Source organism: Triturus cristatus, chromosome 11, assembly GCF_964204655.1.
Source record: "Triturus cristatus chromosome 11, aTriCri1.1, whole genome shotgun sequence".
In the NCBI taxonomy this organism is placed as follows: domain Eukaryota; kingdom Metazoa; phylum Chordata; class Amphibia; order Caudata; family Salamandridae; genus Triturus; species Triturus cristatus.
The window spans coordinates 154176562-154197630 of record NC_140594.1 but is presented as its reverse complement, the minus strand read 5'-3'; the positions used below and the strand labels follow the sequence as shown (position 1 = coordinate 154197630).

The 21069-nt window shown below is 48.6% G+C and overlaps 1 protein-coding gene across 5 annotated transcripts in view; it reads left to right on the top strand.

Annotated features, from left to right (window-relative positions):
* Positions 1 to 21069, top strand: part of CCDC62 (coiled-coil domain containing 62) — a 139341-nt gene that overhangs the window by 46091 nt on the left and 72181 nt on the right. The window lies entirely within an intron of this gene.

The window sequence follows — 21069 nt, the reverse complement described above, 5'->3', positions numbered from 1 at the left end:
CCTAGTAAGTGGTACCCTGGGGGCCTAAGAGCTGAAGAGGTTCCCCTGGGACCCCCCTCACTAGGACTATGCCACAGCCCTTGCAACTTGCATGCACTTGTGGGAGGAAAAACGACAAAGTTGACATGGCACCCAGGCTGGGTGCCATACCAGCCAACACTGCCTCTAATCACAGCCTGTAGTCACCCTTCTAGCAAGCCTCACATCTCTAAGTCAGGATGCACTATACCACAGATGAGGACGTATCCGCATGAGTAGATATGTCCCTACAGTACTTTAGTCCATTCTTAAGTATTGTAAATGCTAGGGAAGCCATAAGGAGTACATGGGCTGGAAACTCAGCAACTGGAGTTCCCCAGCACCATGATGGCTTCTCTGAAACCAGGAGTGTTTGGTACCAAACCGCTCCTTGTAATAAATCAACACTGATGTCACAGCAGGAAACTCCACCTTCAGCCACACCTCCGAACTCCCATGGACGGACCATCGCTCTGTCCACTTCACCTTCAAAACTAACATCACCTGCAAACATCCACACCAGCTCCAGTGCAGGAACTGGAACAAGATCTCCAACGACCAGCTCGCCGTCTCCCTCAGCAGCTCCGTTCCCACTGCCTCGGACGACGACCAAAACCACTGCCGCCCGCACCCTACACAACTGGATCATTGACTGCGCCAACACCATCGCCCCCCTCGAGAGAACTTCTAACCCACATGCCAAAAAAGCCGGCTGGTTCTCCATCGAACTCCGAGAATCTAGATGAACCTGCAGACACCTCAAAAAATTATGGAGGAACTCCAAAACCACAGCCTACCTTGACATCTTCAAAGCAGCCACCGTCGCTCAGCTCAAGCTCCTAAGGTACTCGAGAAAGAAAGCACTCCAGGACAAAATCTCCACCCACCCTCACAACAGCAAGGATATCTTCGGCATCATCAAAGTGTTCGCCCAACCCAACAGTGAGACAAAGGACATCCCACCCTCCCAGGACCAATGCGACAGACTCAACGCCTTCTTCCATCACAAAATCAAGACCATCTATGATAACTTCGAAGACGACAACCCACACCCGGAACCTACACCCACCGCTCCCTACACCACGCAGCCGACACATGACAGCTGGACCACCCTCACCATTGAAGACACCCTGAAGACTATGAAGTCAACCCATTTCGGGGCCCCCATGGAACCCTGCCCCCACCACATCTTCCACAGAGCCACAGACATCATCGCCAGAGCTTCGACGAATCATTAACCACTCATTTGAGACCGCCTCCTTCCCCGACGACTGGAAACACGCCGAGATCAACCCTCTTTTCAAAAAACCTTCGGCGGACAACATCGAACACAAGAACTTCATACCGATCTCCTTACTCCCGTACCCGACGAAAGTCATTGAAAAAGCCCTCAAAAGTCAACTGGCCTCCTTCATAGAAGAAAACAACATCCTCCACTCCTCCCAATCAGGCTTCAGGAAGAACCACATTACCGAAACCACCCTTCTCGCCGCAACAGACAACATCCGCTCCCTCCTCGACAGAGGAGAGACTGTGTCCCTCATCCTCCTGGACCGCTCCGCAGCCTTCGACACAGTGTCACAGCGCATCCTAGCCTGCAGACTCCATGACAAAGTAATCTGGACCAAAGCCCTCGACTGGATCCGCTTATTCTTCTCCGGCAGAACACAGCGGGTCAGACTCCCTCCCTTCCTCTCAGATCCCACACCGACCTCCTGCGGAGCCCCCCCAAGGATCCTCCATCAGCCCCACCCTGTTCAACGTCTACACGGCCTAGCTCGCATCCATTGTCAAATCACACGGACTCAACATCGTATCGTACGCAGATGACACCCAACTCATTCTCTCCCTTTTCAACGAACCCAACGTCTCCGAACACAACTTCCAAGAAGGAATGGAAGCAGTCGCCAGGTGGATGGAGAACAGCCGCCTACTATTAAACTCGGACAACACTGAAGTACTCATCATGGGCCCACCCCCGATGCCTGGAACGACACCTGGTGGCCCCCCGCCCTCAGGAACCCATCCTCCCCCACTGACCATGCACGTAATCTCGGAATCATCCTGGACTCCGAACTCAGAATGAACCACCAAATCAACGCTGTCATTCCTGTTTCCGCACCCTCCATCTCCTACGAAAGACCTTCAACTGGATTCCCCTCGAACACAGGAAAACAGTCACCCATGCCCCCATAAGCAACAGACTGGTCTACGGCAATGCACTCTATGCCGGGATCAACACGAACCTCACCCGCAAACTCAAGAACGTCCAGAACGCCTCTGCCAGACTAGTCCTCAACCTTCTGCGCCACTGCCACATCACACAACACCTGCGGACACTACACTGGCTCCCCGTCGAGAAGAGAATCACCTTCAAGCTTCTCACCCAGGCCCACAAAGCCCACCGGACCCACCTACATGAACCACCGCTTCTTGTTCCACGCACCCCAAAGATCCCTCCGCTCTAGCCAGCTCTCCCTTGCAGCGGTGCAGCGCAACAAGCAGACCAGAACAGGAGGTCGTTCCTTCTTCTTCGCGGCCAAGGCATGGAACACCCTCCTTCTCCACCTCCGACAGACAGTAACACTCCAAATTCTTGAAGGACCTCAAGACCTGGCTCTTCGACGAAATACGGTGAACACCTAGCAACAGATGGCAGCCCCCGGTTTACACCCCCCACTTTAGGCAGGTAAACTGGGGAAAAACCTGGAAGAATAGGAGGTGTGCCCACCTCTGCCAAGCCCACTCCTAAGGTGTGGAAGGAGAGGAAGATAGGGGAACCCTTCCAATCAGGGCTAGGTCTATGCCCTGGTTGCATAATAGATGGTGTAGTCGCCCCAGGTGAGGTGCCCACTGGCCCTACCTGCTACTCCCTTAAAACGTCCCTACATTTAGTATTTAGGTTGCTCTCTCAGACCTGGAAAGTAGATCTGCGACGACAAAAGAAAACATCCCTGCAGAGAAGACTGAAGAAGACGACTGCCCTGGCCCCATCCCTACCAGCCTGTCCCCAGCTTCGACAAACCTACGACCTATCTTGCAGCCAGCGACCTCTTAAAGCACTGGGAGGACTGCTGCCTTTGAAAAAGACTCCAATTTCCCATGGACAGCGGACCTGTCCAGAAGAAATCTACTCCAAGGGCTCCAGATCCAGCTGGAACCGTGACTCCTGCCCACTCTGCACCTGATGCCCATGACCCAAGTCTGAGTGGCTCACCTGTCCAGTGAAGTCTCCCCAGCGATCCTGACCTCGAGTCCCGCAGTGACTGCCCTCTCCTGATCTCCACGATGGCGCCCGTAGTGTGAATCCTAAGGCTCCTCCTGACCTCAGCTAGCTCTGGTAAGAAGACCTCAATGTCGAAAGACACCCCTGCACCCGATGCCCCTAGACCTTGGTGAGCTGAACAGACAGTGCCCTATGACCCCCTACACCTCTACTTACCCCTGCTGTTGTTGGTCTTCCTTCAGCAACTGCCGGTGCCACACCTGCAGTCTGTTTGTCAACAAAAGAATCCTCATTGAAGAGAAGAGCATTGGGCACCAGTCACTGAAATTGCACCCTACATCCGGCCGCCTCGTGCTGCTAATTTTGTATGTTTGGTGCAGTTTTGTGGCCACCTGTAGAATGGTGCCCCTTTTTGCATGGTTAACCCCCTAACGTTTTGCCAAATACCTAATGCTAACTTGACTGAGTGTGTGCTGGGACCCTGCTAACCAGGCTCCAGCACCTGTGTACTTTTCCAAAACTGTAGCATTGCTCCCACAATTGGCACACATCTGGGCCACATATAAGTCCCTTGTGAAAGGTACCAGTGGTACTAAGGGGCTTGTGACCAGAGAGGGTCCCTTAGGGCTGCAGCATGTATTGTGCCATCCTAAGGGGCCCCACACCAAAACGCATACAGCCTGCCATTGCAGGCTATGTGTTGTGGTGTGACTAAACTAAAAGTCAACATGACACACCTCCCTGGGTACCAAGCCTACCTACATCTGCCTGTGCATCATCTGGCAGGCCTTACAGCCGTTAGGCAGGGTGCACTATACCACAGGTGAGGGCATAGCTGCATGCGCAGTATGCCCCTACAGTGTCTGAATCCATTCTTGTAAATGCAGTGAAGCCATGTTGAGTACATGGGCTGGGAGTTTGTCAACATGAACTCCACAGTTCCATTATGACTTTACTGAAGACTGAGAAGTTGGGTATCAAACATCTCAGCATAATAAACCCACAATGAGAACAGTGTTGGATTTATTATAAAATGCACTCAGAGGGCATCTCCGAGATGTTCCCTGAAAAACTACCAACTTCTACTGTATTCGCTGACTGGTCCTTGCCAGTCAGCCACCACCTGACCGGTTTCTGACCTCATGGGGTGTGAGCCTTTGTGCTCTTGGAGGTCAGAAACAAAGCCTGCTCTGGGTGGAGGTGCTTCTCACTTCCCCCTAGCAGGAACAGCAACACTTAGCGGTGAACCTCAAAGGCTCTCACCTTGTGTTATGCCGATTTGGGCAGCTCCAACTAGTGGAGATGCCCACCTCTCTGTTCTAGCCCAACTTTTGGCAGCAGGACAGGCGTGAAAATTAGTAAGCAGAGTAGGAATGTCCACCTTGACCTTGCACACCTCTAGGGTCGCCAGGAGCTCAGGTGAAACCCTTTCTTGAAAATTCTCCATCTTGGATTGGAGAATTTGGCCCAATAGGAATAGGAATGTGCCCCTCTCCCCAAAGGAAGGGGCACCCAAAGGGTATAGTCACCCTAGGGGACAATAGCCATTGGTACTGCCCCCTGACCTCAGTAACTCCCATAAATGTAGTATTTAAGGGCTTCCCTGAGATTCAACGACCTACGAAGAAGGAGGACTCAAGAGCTGTGCAGCAGTGGAGGAGAAGACGATGACTGACTTGGCCCCAGCCCTACCGGGCTGTCTCCTCCTTCAAGAAACCGGCATGTCCCGCAGCCAGCCAAGAACCCTGGGGACCTATGCTGTCTTCAACAAAGACTCTTGGCTCCCATGGACACCGGATTTGTACAGCCAGAAGCACATTGAAGGACTCTGGTTTCAGGCAGATCTGCGGCACTTGCACCACTCTGCACCGGACACCGACAGTCTGAGTCCAGGTGGCCCACTGACGTCTCCCCAGCGATCCTGACCTGGGATCCAGCATTGGACGACCTCTTCTGAACGCCCCCACGATGTCTGCAAACTCAACCTGAAGGGTCCCCCCAACCACGACCAGAATCAGTGAGAGAGACCCAATGCCTAAAGACACCCCTGAACCTGCAGCCCCGATGACTGACTGCCCAACTGACCATGTCCCGACATTCCCCCACTATCTCACTTACCTCTTCTCTCGTGGAATTTCTTCAGCGAGCCTCCATGTTCAAGCTTCCAGCCATTCCCCCTCAACCAAGGATCTCCATTGGTTTCTAGGGGCACTCTTATTTCTCCTTTGCACTCTGCGCCCGGCTTCCCCTGTGCCGCTGATGGTGCAGTCTCATTTTTGCAGTTTGACTCTTTCTGGATTCACTGTGCCGTGCATTATTCCGCCATCTAGTGGTTAGGTCCGGAATTGTTGTATTTCTTCTCTTTTTTTTTTTGTGGCCCAGGTGGGCGTCGACATACCACCATTTGGTTCCTTCGTGACGTCTACGCGCTTCCTCCGGAAGCTCCCACCTTTGGTCGCCATCTTTAAATTCTTTTCCACTGTTGGGTCTGGATCAACAGTGAATTAGCTCCAAAACTTTGGAGAGAAGAATCGACAAAAATCTACAAGAACATCGAAAGATCACCGGAGAACATACCGGATTAAGAGTTGCGTACAGAGGACAACGAAAGAGGAGAAAGAACATCGAAAACTTTGACGTTTCTTCAGAGAATGCGCACACAGGGGGCTCCCTGGGCATGGTGATGGACAAAACTCCCTTTAAATTCTGCGCAAACTGCCACCACAAGTACGCGCAGAAGGAACAACACCCAGTTTGCAATCTCTGCCTGCCGCTCAACCATCGAAGCGAGAACTGCATCGCCTGCGCGCCATTCACACCGAAGACCCTCAGAGTAAGAGAGAGGCAAAGAACTACAGCATGCAGGGGACACCTCCATCGCTCTGAGATTTGGGACTCTCCATTGGAGAGGAAGACAACATCGCTGAAGGACCGGAGGACGCCATAGCCGTCGAGGTCGAAAAGAAAACACCGAAGGAGGTAAGAGTCGTCGAACCCCAAACACTCCACTGATACTCGCTGAAGTGTGTCCAAGTCCTCGAAAGGAGCATTGCTGTTGAAACACTCGACGTCCGCAACTGTATTTAAGGACTCCCAGATGGCGGAAACCCAAGAAAAGGGAAAGGTGTCGAAGAGCAGCCACGAAAGGGATGCTTCAATGTCTAAAAATGAAGGCCTGAAAGCGGCTACGACTTCGACATCGACAATCGCGAAAAGGAAAGCTGAAACCCTCGACGGCGAACACGTGTCCGAGCTGGAAAAGAAGAAGAAAAGGCTCGAGGCCGAGATGGCAAGCATCTTGCAACGCAAGAAAGACTCAGAGAAAATGAAAATGTACAGCATTCCGTCGAAAACCACACCCGAAGCCGAAAAGTGCGTCGAGGAAATTCAACCACGACCACACCAGAACCTAGCGAGGAACAGGTGGAGGAAGAGCTGTACTACGGCGACGCCGAAGGGGAGGAAGACCAGCAAACTTACCAGGGCTCGACATCCTTGAAGGCGCAGGACTTGCAGTGGCAGGATCTCGACTCCAAATCACCGGAAGAAGGTGTAGAATCCTATCCTTCGAGGCCTTCGCCGTCGCACAACATAGGGATCTACAACCAGGTCATAAAAAGAGCTGCAGACACATATGGAGTGCAGCTAGAGGAAGAGAAACCCCAATCGTGCTTCCTCTTGGAGACATTGTTGCCATCACAGACTAGAAGCCAGTTCCTGCCCATGTTCCCAAGTGTGCCGGACCAGGGGAAGAAGGCCTTTAAAGAACCTGCTATGTGGAAAGCAGTAACCCCAAGAACAGGGAAGAAATATAAACATTCTTCAAAGGACCTTATGTACATTAGGGGATCAGTACCAGCTGACTCAATTATCACATCCACGGCTAGGAAGAGGGCAAATATACCCACAAACAGGACCACCTCCAGATAAGGAGAGCAGGAGAATGGACCTAATGGGGAGGAAGATGGAAAGAAGTGTGGCGATCCAGTGGCGCATCACCAATTCCAATGCTCTCATCAACACACGCATACCAGCACTGGGAAGAAGTGGGCGAACTCCTAAGACACCTGCCAGAGCAATACCAGAGAAGGGCAAGCCACCTGGTAGAAGAGGGAAAGAACATGCAAATACATGTTTGAAGTCTGCCCTAGACGCAGCGGAAACATCAAGCAGCCATACGATGCTTGGAATAACAGAGAGGAGGCATGCCTGGCTAAGGATTTCGGGCTTCAAGAATGAAGTTCAGAACAACATTCTCAACAGACCCTTCAACGGGGAACAGCTTTTCGGCACTCCAGTTGATGAAACACTGAATCAACTCAAAAAGGACAACAAAACAGCTAGTTCCATGGGGGTGCTGCAGTTCAGAGGTATGAGAAGAGGGACACCATCAAGGAGGCCAACGGGTAGGGGGATCCACCAACCTGTGGCACCACACCATACCAAACCTTCCAACAAGGTTATCAAGGAGGTAACCAGGGACAACAGCAGGGACAGCAGCAGCAAAGCTGGCAGTACCAGCCCGAGGACAATCCTTTCGAGGGCACGCACGAGGAAGGGGAAACGCACAGAGAGGGGGTCAACAACCCACATCCAAGTGACTCCTCAGTAGAACCAACGCACACCCAGCCAACATCTCTAGGGGTGCAGAAAGAGACAAGACTAAGACCAAATCAAGATCAACAACAGTTCCTCCAGCACACAACACCTGTAGGAGGCAGGATAAAACACTTCCTCCAGGAGTGGAGATCGCATCAGACAAATGGATACTAAACCTCATACAATACTGTTACTGTATAGACCTAGAAAAACCACCTCCAAACAAAAGGCCAAGAGGCAGAGTACACTCGGCAAAGGAGTGTGCACATTTGCTACAGGAAGCACAAGAACTTCTAAAGAAAAGAACCATAGAAATAGTACCATACAAGGAACGGAACAAGGGGGTCTACTCCACCTACTTCCTCATACCAAAGGTGGACGGAACATTACAGACAATTCTGGATCTAAGATTCTTGAACAGGTTCATAAAAACTCAACGATTCAAAATGACATCACTCCAAGAGGTGATACCCCGGCTACAAGAAGGGGATTACATGGCAGTTATCGACTTAAAGGACGCTTACGTGCACATCCCCATCAACAGCAAACACAAACATCTACTAAGGTTTATGATCAACAAGACTCACTATCAGTTCACAGTGCTGGCATTCGGACTCAAATCCGCACCAAGGGTTTTCACAAAATGCCTGGCAGCAGTAGCAACACACTTAAGGAGGCAAGGGATACATGTATACACGTACCTAGATGATTGGCTGGTGAAAGCAAACTCATACAACAAGTGCAAGCGGCACATGGAAGAAGTCATACAAACATTAGCCCAACTAGGGTTTTCAATCCATTGGGGAAAATCATCAATAGAACCAGAACAAGTGAAGATATTCTTAGGTGCAGAGATCAACACCATACAGAGCACGGTTATCCCAAGTGCAAAGAGAACCGTGGCAATATTGAAGGAGACACGTCTGTACCACAAGGGGCAAGTTCTGACAGTGAGGGAATAATGGCATTATGCAAACATTTGGTCCCAAATATCCGCCTACACAAGGCCATTCCAAGAATGGATCCAACAACAATGGTCACAAGCAACAGGGAGTTGGGAAGATCTAGTGGTTGTCACGCAAGCAATACAGCACTAAACAGCGTGGTGGAACAAAAGGAACATTACACAAGGGAAGACTTTCACACAACCAACTCCAACGGTGACCATCACAACAGATGCCTCCCAGATGGGGTGGGGAGCACACACAAGCACCCTCAAGGTGAGGGGATTGTGGTCACAACAGGATGCGATAAAGCACATCAACTATCTAGAGCTAAAGACAGTGTTCCTAGCCTTAAAAGCCTTTCAGAAACACCTGCACGGACACAGGGTATTAATCCAAACGGACAATACAACCACCATGTTCTACATCAACAAGCAAGGAGGGACACAGTCCGTGACACTATCAGTGCTGGCACAGGAAATATGGAGATGGGCAATTCCAAGACAAATAGCCTTGCTAGCAATACATCTACCAGGGAAGGACAATGTGGAAGCAGACAGACTCAGCAGACAGGCGTCGGCATCCCACAAATGGGATATCAATCAACAAGAAATCCAAAAGATATTCCACAAATGGGGAACTCCGCAAATAAACCTATTTGCAACACACCAAAATGCCAAAACTTCGCATCCAGACAACCGTGCAAACTGTCCCTAGGGAATGCACTGTGGATAAGCTGGTCAGGGATATTTGCCTACGCTTTTCCACCGATACCACTGCTACACAGGGTACTAAACAAATGCAGATTCAGCAACATGACTCTAATTCTGATAGCATCTCAGTGGGCCAGACAAACCTGGTTCTCGCAGATCATGGAGATGGCTCAAGGGCCCGCACACAGGTTCCCCACAAGAAAGGACCTGTTAACAATACAGAACAGAAGGGTACTACACCCAGAGCCTCAGCCTCAGCCTCTCAGCATGGCTCCAGAAGACTTCAAATTTGCACACCTCAAACTACTGGCATGCACAATGGCGGTGCTCAGAGAGGCAAGGAGACCGACCACAAGAAAGTGCTATGTAGCAAAGTGTAAAAGATTCTCCGAATGGTGCATTAGGGAGAAGCTACAAAGAACAATTACCAAGGAATCAACAGTACTAAAATACTTAACGCATCTACTACAAAATAAACTAAGCTACACATCTCCAAGGGTGCACTTAGCGGCGATAGTGGCTTACACAAGAGGAGAAACAGGGAAGTGTTTCTTCACCTCCCGAGTAGTAAAGAGATTTCTAGACTGGGCAAAGCGAATCGCATCTCCAAACCGAATGCCAGTTCCAGCATGGAACCTCAACGTAGTGCTAACCCAATTGATGAAGGCGCCATTTGAGCCTATTCACAAGGCAACACTGCACATGCTCACGCTAAGGACAGCCTTCTTAGTAGCTATCACATTGCTACGAAGAGTGAGCGAATTACAAGCGCTAACACTACAAGAGCCCTACCTACAAATACACAATGATAGGATTGTAATGAGAATGGACCCACATTTCATGCCAAAGGTGGTGTCACGGTTCCACATCAATCAAACAATTCAAATACCAATCCATCCACAAGCACAGAAAGGGTGTTACACACACTGGACGCCAGGAGGGCAGTAATGCACTATATAATAAGGATAAAGGAGTGCAGGAAGACAAAGCAATTCTTCATGTTGTTTGCACTAATTAACGGTATGTGCGTGTGTGAAAGTAATCGCGATTGCGATCACATCAAAGCGACCGTGCGGCCCGCGAAAGTGAAAGCAAACAAGTGCTTTCAGGCCTCCAAATGGTGCGCGCGCCCGGCACATGCACTGTATTTGGAGGCCTGAAAAGCCACTGTTTGCACTGCCAAAACTCGCTTACTATAAGTCTCGCCAGAGCAGCGCTAAAGCGCTGTCTCAGACGAGACCTAAAAAAGAGAGAAGCAATACAACAATTCCAGACCCAACCACTAGATGGCAGAATAATGCACAGCATAGTGAATCCAGAAAGTCTTCAAGCTGCAAAACTACACCGACAGGTAGGAAACCATACGTTCTGTTTGATGGCCCCTCCTGTCCTCAACCCCCTGGGCCTGAGTCCCTGAACCGCAAGTACCTACCTGCAACCGGTGCCTCTCCGGGGTGCCCCCACCCTCCATAAGATAACATTGGGCACAGTGACCTCTGCACCCGGCTGCCCTAGTGCTGTTGGTGGTGCAGTACGACCCTTGCCCAGTGTTGACCAAAACCCCCAGAGGCTGAATCTGAAAACCGTTTATTTACCTGTAAGTTACTCACATGTGTTTCCTCTCATAGGATTGCATTGGTCTCTCACTGTATTGTACTGAATGATGATCCTGAATACAAAGTATCCTTTGTGCACTGAAAAGTATTACATGCACATGTAAAGTCCTGTATTGATTCTATACAAACCTTTTGCCAGTAATAATTTGAAAGTTTACAAAAACTGGGAATACCCCGGCGCTCATAACATTTGGAACTGAAATATGTGACAATGTTTAGTCAAGACTAGTAAGGCTAAAATTGCTCTCTAACACAGGAAACACAAGAGGTTTAATTTATCAAAGCATTCACTAATTTATTTCATAGGTATCAAATGACTAGAATTTTTTTTACAAGATTTGTAGGACTGAGACACTTGAATCTCGATGATACAGTCAAACATTAAAGTCTCTATGATTGTAAGATAGTGGTCCAGTCCTTGATACAGAACACTAAAACAGCCAACACGTGTTTCATTACATCCGTGACTTCCTCAAGGCTCTGAAAAAACGTATTTCTTGTATACAGTTAACAGCTTGCCAGTAATACTACGTGATGGATTTGGAATACTTCATTAGGAGTCGACCTAAATAAATTGAAACCGTGTCAAGGGCCACTTTTTCGTCTTGATCTCAATAGCGAATTAAGCAGTCCATAGAGCCTTATGACTGGGGTGACTTACATCTTTGAAATTAGAAAATAGTGAAGACGTAGAGAGCCGTAATTTCAAATCGAACGTGGCTTCTAAAGGACTATGATAAGTCCGTGTCTCAAAGATTAATGGCGAACAAACAGGTAGAAACCGTAATTATAATTTCACACGGCTTCGTAAGAGGACTGTGATAAATCCCTTATAGTTAGACTGACCGCCTGTTGTCGTGGACCAGTTCCGTCCGTACCGCTACTGCTGTTCGCCATTATTCTTTGAGACGTGGACTTCTGTCTGTAAAGATTGTCTTGCACCCATTCCTCCAAGTGGTGTAGTATAGTTTTGGTAACTTTAGCCATAATACCTGTCAAACATACGAGTTGATGATTAGATGGGAGAGTACAATAACCCTTCTTATAGATAAGTATGACTAAAAGCACCCCTCTAGGAGTGTTACATTTTTCCTGATTCTGCAACCCATCAAAAGAATTATTTGCTCTGCTATTTATTTTTAGTGTAATTGTGGGTGGTTATCTGGACCCGCAGCACAACTTCGTTGTTATTGATTGTATTATTTTGTTTTTGATTTGTATCATTTTGTTCACAGAAAAGAGTGAAGATAACTCTAATAAGTTATCATCCCTGGTGAAGATTACATGAGAGGTCTGCAGAGTACCTGGTCCACACAGGTTATTCAAATAGGTCAACCAGTTTCCCTCAGAAGTCATGCAGTTTAATGATGTGGGGATTGCTAGGATACAATCATTTACCAAACACCAAAGTATCCTCTCATCTTGTAGGGTAATCACTACCTTCCTGACTTCTCAATTTGTTTTATTAATAATTTATCTTTTTCTTACTTATTAGCTTTTTATATCTGATAGACATCTAGCCACAGATTCCTTAACTTAGAATATCCCCAGGCGTCAGACTGGATCCGGAATTGTTTTTTTGCAGCAGCAGCAGCACCACCTTTGCACGCCGGGGGATGGTGCCACACGATCCCGCCCTAACGTCGTCCACGTACGTAACGTCAGTGAGGTCATATAAGTCCCTCCCGGCGCGCTGACGTCAATTTCCTTCTTTTTCGCGTGCAGCGCGAATCCGGAGTGAGCGGTTCCTCTGGCCTTTTTTCAGGCCCCTTTTTCGACGCTTCACGTCTGGAACAGTATGCGATGCCCTCGGGCTTTAAATCCTGTACTTCCTGTTTGCAGTAAATGTCCGCGACGGACCCGCATCTTATCTGTATGTGGTGTCTGGGCGAGCACCACGACTCCACGGACAGCGACACCTGCCAACGCCTCAAGCCGAAGTCCCCGCGGAAGCGCCAGATGAAGCTTCTTTCGGCACGGTTGGCACGGTTGTCCCGGTTGGAGTTGTCTCATCCCGCGGCCTCTTCAACGCAGTTCCGCCTTCGATCGCCCTCTGGGGCCCGGGGCCGTCATTCACCACTTCTTGGTAAGTTGCGGCGCATGTCGCCGAGGTCCTCGACCTCACTTTCATCTGTTGACAAGGGCACTGGTTTTCCGGAACATTCCGGATGTGCGCCCCCGACAGTCGTTCCCCCTCTATCCGCCCTACCCGGGGGCGACTCAGACCCAAATGGAGGTCTATGCCATTGTTTTGCAAGCCTCCCTTGGATCCTCTCCCGTCCCTAGGGCGTCCTTGGGGCCTCGGCAACCTGTGGGGTCTCTGACGGACTCGCTGGTGGGTTCACCCCCGACGTCAAATGAGCTCTTGCCCTCCAGGGACGCCGGAGATGTGGTAGCGGCCCGGCTGGGTCCCCCTCTACGACCCATTGCACCCTCTTCTGCGCCGCATAGTCCCGTGGGGCTCCCTGTGGCGCGTCAGGTGGTTGCAGGTGCTCAAAGCCTCGCTTTGTGCACGCCTTGGCCTTCTGGGCAGGCGGCCGCCTGTCCGGAGCCGGGGTCGGCGCCGGTAGACGCCTTCTCCTTCTTCGGAAGGGGAGCTTATCGTGGATTCGACGCCGAACGGGGCCGATTCGACGCCGGATAGAGTCGAGTCTGCCCCGGATGAAGCTCGATCGTTGCCTATTAAAGTAGTTTTTGCGCCGCATCGACGGCGGATTGTTGACTCTTCTCCGGAAGCGTCCGGCGAGAGTTTGGCGTCACCCTCACCCCTTGCGACGCCGGATGTATTCTTGCCTGTGCCTCCCTTAGAATATGTTGATCCAGCAGAATCCCCACCTCCTCAAGAGCACCCGCACCCGGCAAGCTTCTCGCCTCCTCAAGAGCCTCATCAGGACCCCCATTCGTCAGTGGGGCTCCCCTCAGTTGGGCATTGGTCGCGCCCTCACTGTCTTGGGAGGGTTAGCCTACAGCCCTCACCTACTGATAAGCTACTATCCCCTCCTCGGAGGGCTACCGAGGCTGGTGCGGCTTTTCTCAGAGTGGTCTTTTTGGCCACTCGGATTTTGAACATGCAACCCCCTTCGGCGCCCTTGTCTGTGGACCCTTTACTTGATGTCCTTCACCGTGGGTCAGGGAATGTGGAGCCGCTTCTGCCATTTGAAGCTTCTCTTTATGATGCCCTTTTGGGTACCTGGGTTCGGCCAGCTTCCGGTGACCCGGTGGCTCGTTCGGTCTTCCACCGTCATGCTCCACATGATCCGGTCTGCTTATTTGTGCATCCCGACGTGTAGGTGTTTGTTTTGCAAACTGCCTTCCCTTCCTTGCCCCGGCTATTGCTTCCTTCCTCCCGGGAGTCCAGATGGCTTGAGTCATGGGGTCGGAACATCTTTGCCACCACTAGTGCTGCGCTACGGTCACTGAATACAGTGTGTGTCCTGGCTTGGGCTATCTCTGCCCTGTGGGACTCTGCAGAGTCTTTGCTCTCCCTGAAGGCGCTCGTGTTGACCTACTTCATCTTCTCCGGGATGGCCGTGACCTTGCTGAGTTTACGATCCGCTCCGCCTTGGATACTGCTGATTCCTTAGGCCGGGCTATGGCTGGTTCAGTCGCTTTGTGGCACCATGATGGTTACGGGATAGCGTCTTCCCGGAAAATATCCGGGAGAGTCTTGCTGATTTAGCCTTTTATGGGGTTTTATTGTTTGATGCACACGCCGACTCGGCTGTTCGGTGTAACGCCCTGAACGTCTCAGGATCGTTTAACAGACACGATAATGAGAACGCAACCACTTGTGAAGGTTTAGTTATTTTAATGAAGGCAAAAATAATACAAGGAATAAACCAAGGTTGTAGTCACTGGAATCCTCCAGGCTAAGTACGTTACCAGCCCACAGCACGGATGGTCCTAGCCGTCCTCTGCATATACGCCGATCCCGGCGTATGCCAACAGAGGGCAGAAATGAAATGGCCGACAATGCCAATCGGTAGGCTGTGAGGGGCACGAAGAGTGTTGGGAAGAATCGAGGAGTCAGGGAAACACCCAGCCGGGGTCTCTACCTGAAGGGAGCAGCCGCTCAACCTCTTCCTCAGACTGCACCGGGACGCGGAGTCACCTCCTGGTGATGCGTCACCGATACCCCAATCACAAGCAAAGAAGACTGAACCGAGAGCAGCCGCTCGATCGATCCTGTGGACTTCCGAGTCTGTAACGCGGCAAACACCTCCTGGTGTGCGTTACAGCTGGCAGTCCCTGTATCTCTGGTCGGGCTGGGAGTTACGACTCCAACCAGCAAAAGCGCCACTGCGCTTTGACTCAGCCGAGTCAAAAAGCGAAGCTCAATGGTTATCCGGTAGAGCTTCCGGGTCCTTCACAGGTGACGATGGGGCAAGACACGGCCCAGGGAGTAACGACTCGACCTACCTCCGTTCTTGCCTTACTGGAGCACCACTCCGGAACACTGCTCTTCACTAAGCAGATACGTCGGTGTAAACACAATATCCGACAGCGTTGTACCTCCCGGTTCCTCCCTTTATAGGGCGTGTTTTCCTTGAGTTATCTAACAGCTCTCCTGTTTACATAAGGGCGTGTTTTCCTTGAGTTATGTAACAGCTCTCCTGTTTACATAAGGGCGTGTCTTCCTTGAGTTATGTAACAGCTCTCCTGTTTACATAAGCTCTCAACCGCTAAGCATCCTGGGAGATGTAGTCCGTTTTCGCTGGTTACCGTTTTCCTCCCCTCGCATGACAGGAATTCTTGACATTCGGCGCCTCCTTGCGGGCTTTCGCCCCCCCCACCCCATAGGCCTGTGTTCCTCAGGCGTTTCTTCTCGGGTGGTACCTTTTCATTTAGCATCCTTTTGATGCGTTAGGTGTTTTAGGCTGAAAGTAAGCCTCCGGTTTTCCTTTCCCATGGTTGGAGATGATTACCCTTTCATTTAGCATCCTTTGGATGCATTATGCGTTTTAAACTGGCGGTTAACCTACTGTGGCAGTGTTCCACAGATTGTTCCTCTGACTGTGGCTTGCTCTAATAAACATGTTCCCCGTTGTTGGGGTGTGCATACTCCGTGTGGGGTGCTTGTTTGCTATTATATAGCTCTGTTTATGTCAACTGGGCCTAAGAGTTCATTTGGCCTCTAGGCGTCCTCTGGTGCTCTTATCTGCCGTTTTACGATGCTCAATGTTGTGCCTTGATGTCCTCTTCTATACGTCATTGGTCATTTTGCTTATTTGCTTCATTCTCCTTCGTAGGTTTTCGGGGTGTTCATCACGCTTTAAAGGCAGCTTCCGTCTGCCATTACTGCACCAGGTGGGTTCCTCTACAACCATGTTGCATAGTCGTGGCTAGTTTACCCGTTTTTGCTATATATATCCGTAATTAGGTATATATACAAGTTCCATGGGTACTCTTCTTCCTAACTCTTCACCTCTCTTCGAGGCTGCAATGTCTGGTCCGAAGTCTCCATGTTTCAGGGAGCTTTTCAGTTATGCATGCAGCATTACCAATAAGGTCCCTTTTTGCGTTCCGCTTACTGGGGTGGTTCCCTGGTTTTACACTGCTCCCTTCTTCGTATTCAGTTACTGAACGATTCTCTCTTCTGGACAAGGGTTACTTTCCTTATAGTCGGAGGGTGTGGTCTGAAATTCGGCGACAATTCCTCCGTTTCTACACCTTAGTACTTTGGTGCCTCTGCTGCATCTTCCTTCGGCTGTGCCTTCTTCTTTAAGTTCACCCTATATTATGTCAGCTGGGCATGCGGGACGGCTCTTCTAATGTCAGCCGTCCTAGATCTACACCCTGCCTTGGTCTTACCGCTGCCTGGTCGAGCAGCCTTTTGCTCATTTTAGCTACGCCACCTTATGGTCTCTGTAGCTGTTTGCTCTGTGCATGTTTCTGTGGTGGCCTGCATCAGCGTGCTTAAGATTGTTACTGTTCGCCCCTGTTCCCCCTTTTGGGACTGGGTGTGCACTTGGCGTGTTTCTTGTCTCCGCCTACAATTCTAAAAACATTGCTAATTTCTATCTCTTGACCTTTGGTTCTTGGCTGTAGCCTCTCCGGCCTTCCTTCCGTGGGCTAGCCTGGCAGTCTCTGGTTGCATCGCTTCATGTTTCTTCTCAACCTTTGGTCGGTGTTCACATAGTGCGCCTTTACGTTGAGAGTGGTCTTTCTTCCTCTCTCTTTCTTTTGTTCTGGTATATGGCTGGTGCCGTATCAACCTCTCATGCTTATACAGGTATGGTGTAGCACCATTATGGCATTTTTGGGATGTCTTGCGTCCCGTTATCTTTTGCTCTTCCGAGCTATTTGGGTTGCTGTCTGGCTGTTCCGCCACAGCCTTTCCCATTGTCCGTCACTCTGTTGCCGGCTCAAATGCTTGGCGCTTTCTGTTGCAGACCCACCTCTCCTTTGGGGTATGGCTGTAGTATCTATTCTATGTTAAGGAATCTACCAGATACATCGTTACCAAAGGTACGTAACTTGTACATTAGTACTTTAGACTACTTCATTCCATCGTGACATTAGTATCCTGTTTATGACGCATACGGATTTTCCTTTTTAGTTCTTGTCATGATTGATCAAACCATTTGGAGTTCTTCTCCTTCCTTGCCTTCTATCTAAAAGGTTTGTTTTCATCTGGTCGACAATATTCTCAATTATCTTTTGGTACCGGTCAAGATTATCAGCACTACTATAAAACATGTCATAGTTATCTTGTTAGTTGAGATAAACTGCTAATTTTTTTTGTTCATAAAAAATGTCTGTTCTCACAAAATCCTTTGTAGATCGTTCACTGGAACTGGGAGAATCTCCATTATCCCAATTTATAATTTTAAGTTTATGGACAACTTTAATAGCCAGTAGTTACTCCTATCTTTACTTGAGACAGACAAAATGTCAACACAGAAATCTACCGAAATAAATATGTAATCAATTGGACATTGCTGTTGTCTGATCTTAAATGTGTAAGCTGCGGGGAAGTCCATATTGATACCCCCATTTAAACACACCAGGCCATTCAATGCCTAAAACGTTAGTACTTTATTAGCATCCTATGAGGGAAATTCTACATTAGCAACTTTGCACACTTCCAATATCTCAGAAAATGTGTGGGAAGGTGTACCCCGATTCCGTTTCATATTAAAGTTACCTGAACAATTTGAAGCACTTGTATACCTACATTAAAGCCACTCAAAGTAAGTCTTCTTCTGTTGATAATAGCCAAATAAGTATTCATTAAAATCAGCATTGAAAATGTTCATCCGTTAGATGCTAATTTAACCACATACATCAAAAGCCAGGGGTGTTTTGTTTTAGCAATGATTTTATCCTTAGATAGTTTGGTTGATATCAGTGTTAGTAGGCCACCAAATTGTCAGCCGCTACATAGCTGAGCTCCTAGAAGGCATATGGGTCTCTAGGCGCTGGGGGCCGTCGGGAAGATTAAGCAAGCTATTGCCCAGAGTCACATGGTGCAGGGCTAATATGCCGCCGGCGATCGAACCGTGATCCCCAGATTCCGGAGTCAGTCGCCCTGGCCGCGGCGCCACACCTCTTCCCTACTAAAAGTTGTTTGTCCATCACAGACTTCTAGTGAAAATAAGAATATAGTGCAAAGTTGGGAAACCTCAGAACCACTAATGATCAGAAAATGGAGGAGTAACATGGACCAGTGTGTATCAGTACGACAGAGTGGTGTACATGGAAAGTGGTTGTCCAAAGAAATTTGAAAAGATGTGGGGTAAATCAATGGTGCAACATCGGTTCACAAAGATAGACTGCGTGACTTGACTGACACTGGGCACACATATAAATCAGACAATATGAACAGGATCACTAATGGGAGCCAAGGACAGCTTAGATTATGTAGAACAAAATGTGTGCACCCACAACGGCAGAAAGTACATATGACAACTACTCTTTGATATCCCTTGTATTGTTTATATCTGAGCTATATTTGTGCAAAAGAAAACCGATAAAATGTAATGTAAAAAAAACACATACATACATCACCTGTTTAAACGTGAAACCAAATTTGGCATATGGTGGACTAATGATCTTAATTTTGACTTACAAGGTAAATGTTATTATCTGGATGGAAGCCACAAACACAACTCAGAAGAAATTGTGTGTTTTTCTGAAGCTTCCCTGACTGAACTCAATGTCATACTCCAAAAGTGGGCAAAAAAGGTATATGGCCAGTGGATGCAAAGTTTTAGACTAGAAGATATCAAAATGTTTCTGTCACACCAAGGATGGGATGGGTCAAATGGGGACATATTATTGTTCAATATTGGCTCCTTAGTGGCCAAGAGAGATATTGCTAAGCACTGGCATGCAGTTGTGCCACCCACAATTGCAATGTGGCTCCAGGGCATGGATGCCTGTGCCCTGGTGGGATGCACAGTTTATATAACATGCTGTCTACTGTTACTTCTTATGACAAAACAAAAAGAAGCTTAAAAAAGGTTTCTATCACACCATCTGATTGGCCACGTTATGCTCGTGCCCTCTCACTCTCAGTTTCTGTCTGTGGCATCTGACGTTCGAAGTCTGATGCTCTGGCAACCAAATGACTGAGCGCTGGGTTGCCTGGACGCTTTATGGTTAGGGCTACTGAGAGCTCGATGGACTCTGTGGATTTGTTTTGGCGCCAGCCACTGGCTAGTTTTCTCTGGGAGCTTGCGGTCATCCTGTGGGGCGATGCCGTGCTGCATCATGAGTGGCCAGTGCCTGCCATTGGTAGTATGATGTCCTCAGTCTCTGTATTTGTTATGGAATTGTGCTCTCTTGGGAGGGGTTTGTTCCCAAGGATGGTCGAGTGAGGAGTCTGGTGCCTGGGATTGTATCTTGGGAGCTTTTAACTTTTGTTTCGACTGTGTTTCCTCATGACAAAACTATGGGCTGTGAGTTAAGACTCCTGTTGTGCTACTGGATATTGCATCACTGTGCCTAGCCTCTGCTGGGGAGCCAGAGGATGGGTGGGCATGTGACAGGACGCTATTCCGTGACCGTAAGTGGGATTTAATAGTCTCAACTCAGACACCACTTTACCAGGGCAGTTAGTTATGATAACCCATAAATACCAATGTTAGTCTTATAAGGACCCAATTGGCTCCAATGAACAAGGGAGCCCATTTGTTATTGAAGTCTCATTTAAGATTTTTATTTTGATCCAGGATAGATACTTTATTAATTCATAGACCATCTGCAAAGATACTGCAAAAGCAGAAGGCAACAATGTGGAGACGTTCTTCTGTCAGTGAGTGAGAAAAGTGTTGGCTATTTTTCTCATTTATTTAACTGCATATTTATCTAATAAAAGAGAAGAACACCTCCTTGTATAAAATCACACGCTTCTGACCATTTAAGATCAGAAAATAATGGTGACCAAGCAATTGGATCCAAGAAAAAGTTTTGCCAATGTGAGCCAAAAGACACTGGTCAGGCATCGAGATCCCCTACCTCTACAAATTCTGTAGAATAGATCAAGTACATCATACCCCATTAGAAAATTCTATAAATAATTTTGTGGAGAAACATTTTAAGCCTAAAAGATCATCAAACACCTCTATTAACGAAGGGAAAAATCATTACGCCCCTGCTTTACCTACTTGCACAGATCAAAATATTGGTACAAGTGAACTAGGTAACCAGGTAAATACTGGTGCAAGAGAACCAGGTAACCAGAGTTTCTTTTGTCTCTCTTGTTATCAAGAATACGATTTTTAAAATGGCTGAGGCATGACCTAGTCCTAGAAATTATTTTAGAGGCGATTGTAGCCCCGTCAATTCAGCCATAACCTCAATCCGATCTGTCTGACATAAAGAGCCCACTACCCAAACATGCAGTGGATCAAAATAATTTTAATGTACAATCGAATTCCAGAAGGGAAAACTTGAGGACAGTGGTAAACAATGAAAATGTATTTAGGTCTGAAGCAAGTCAGTTCTAT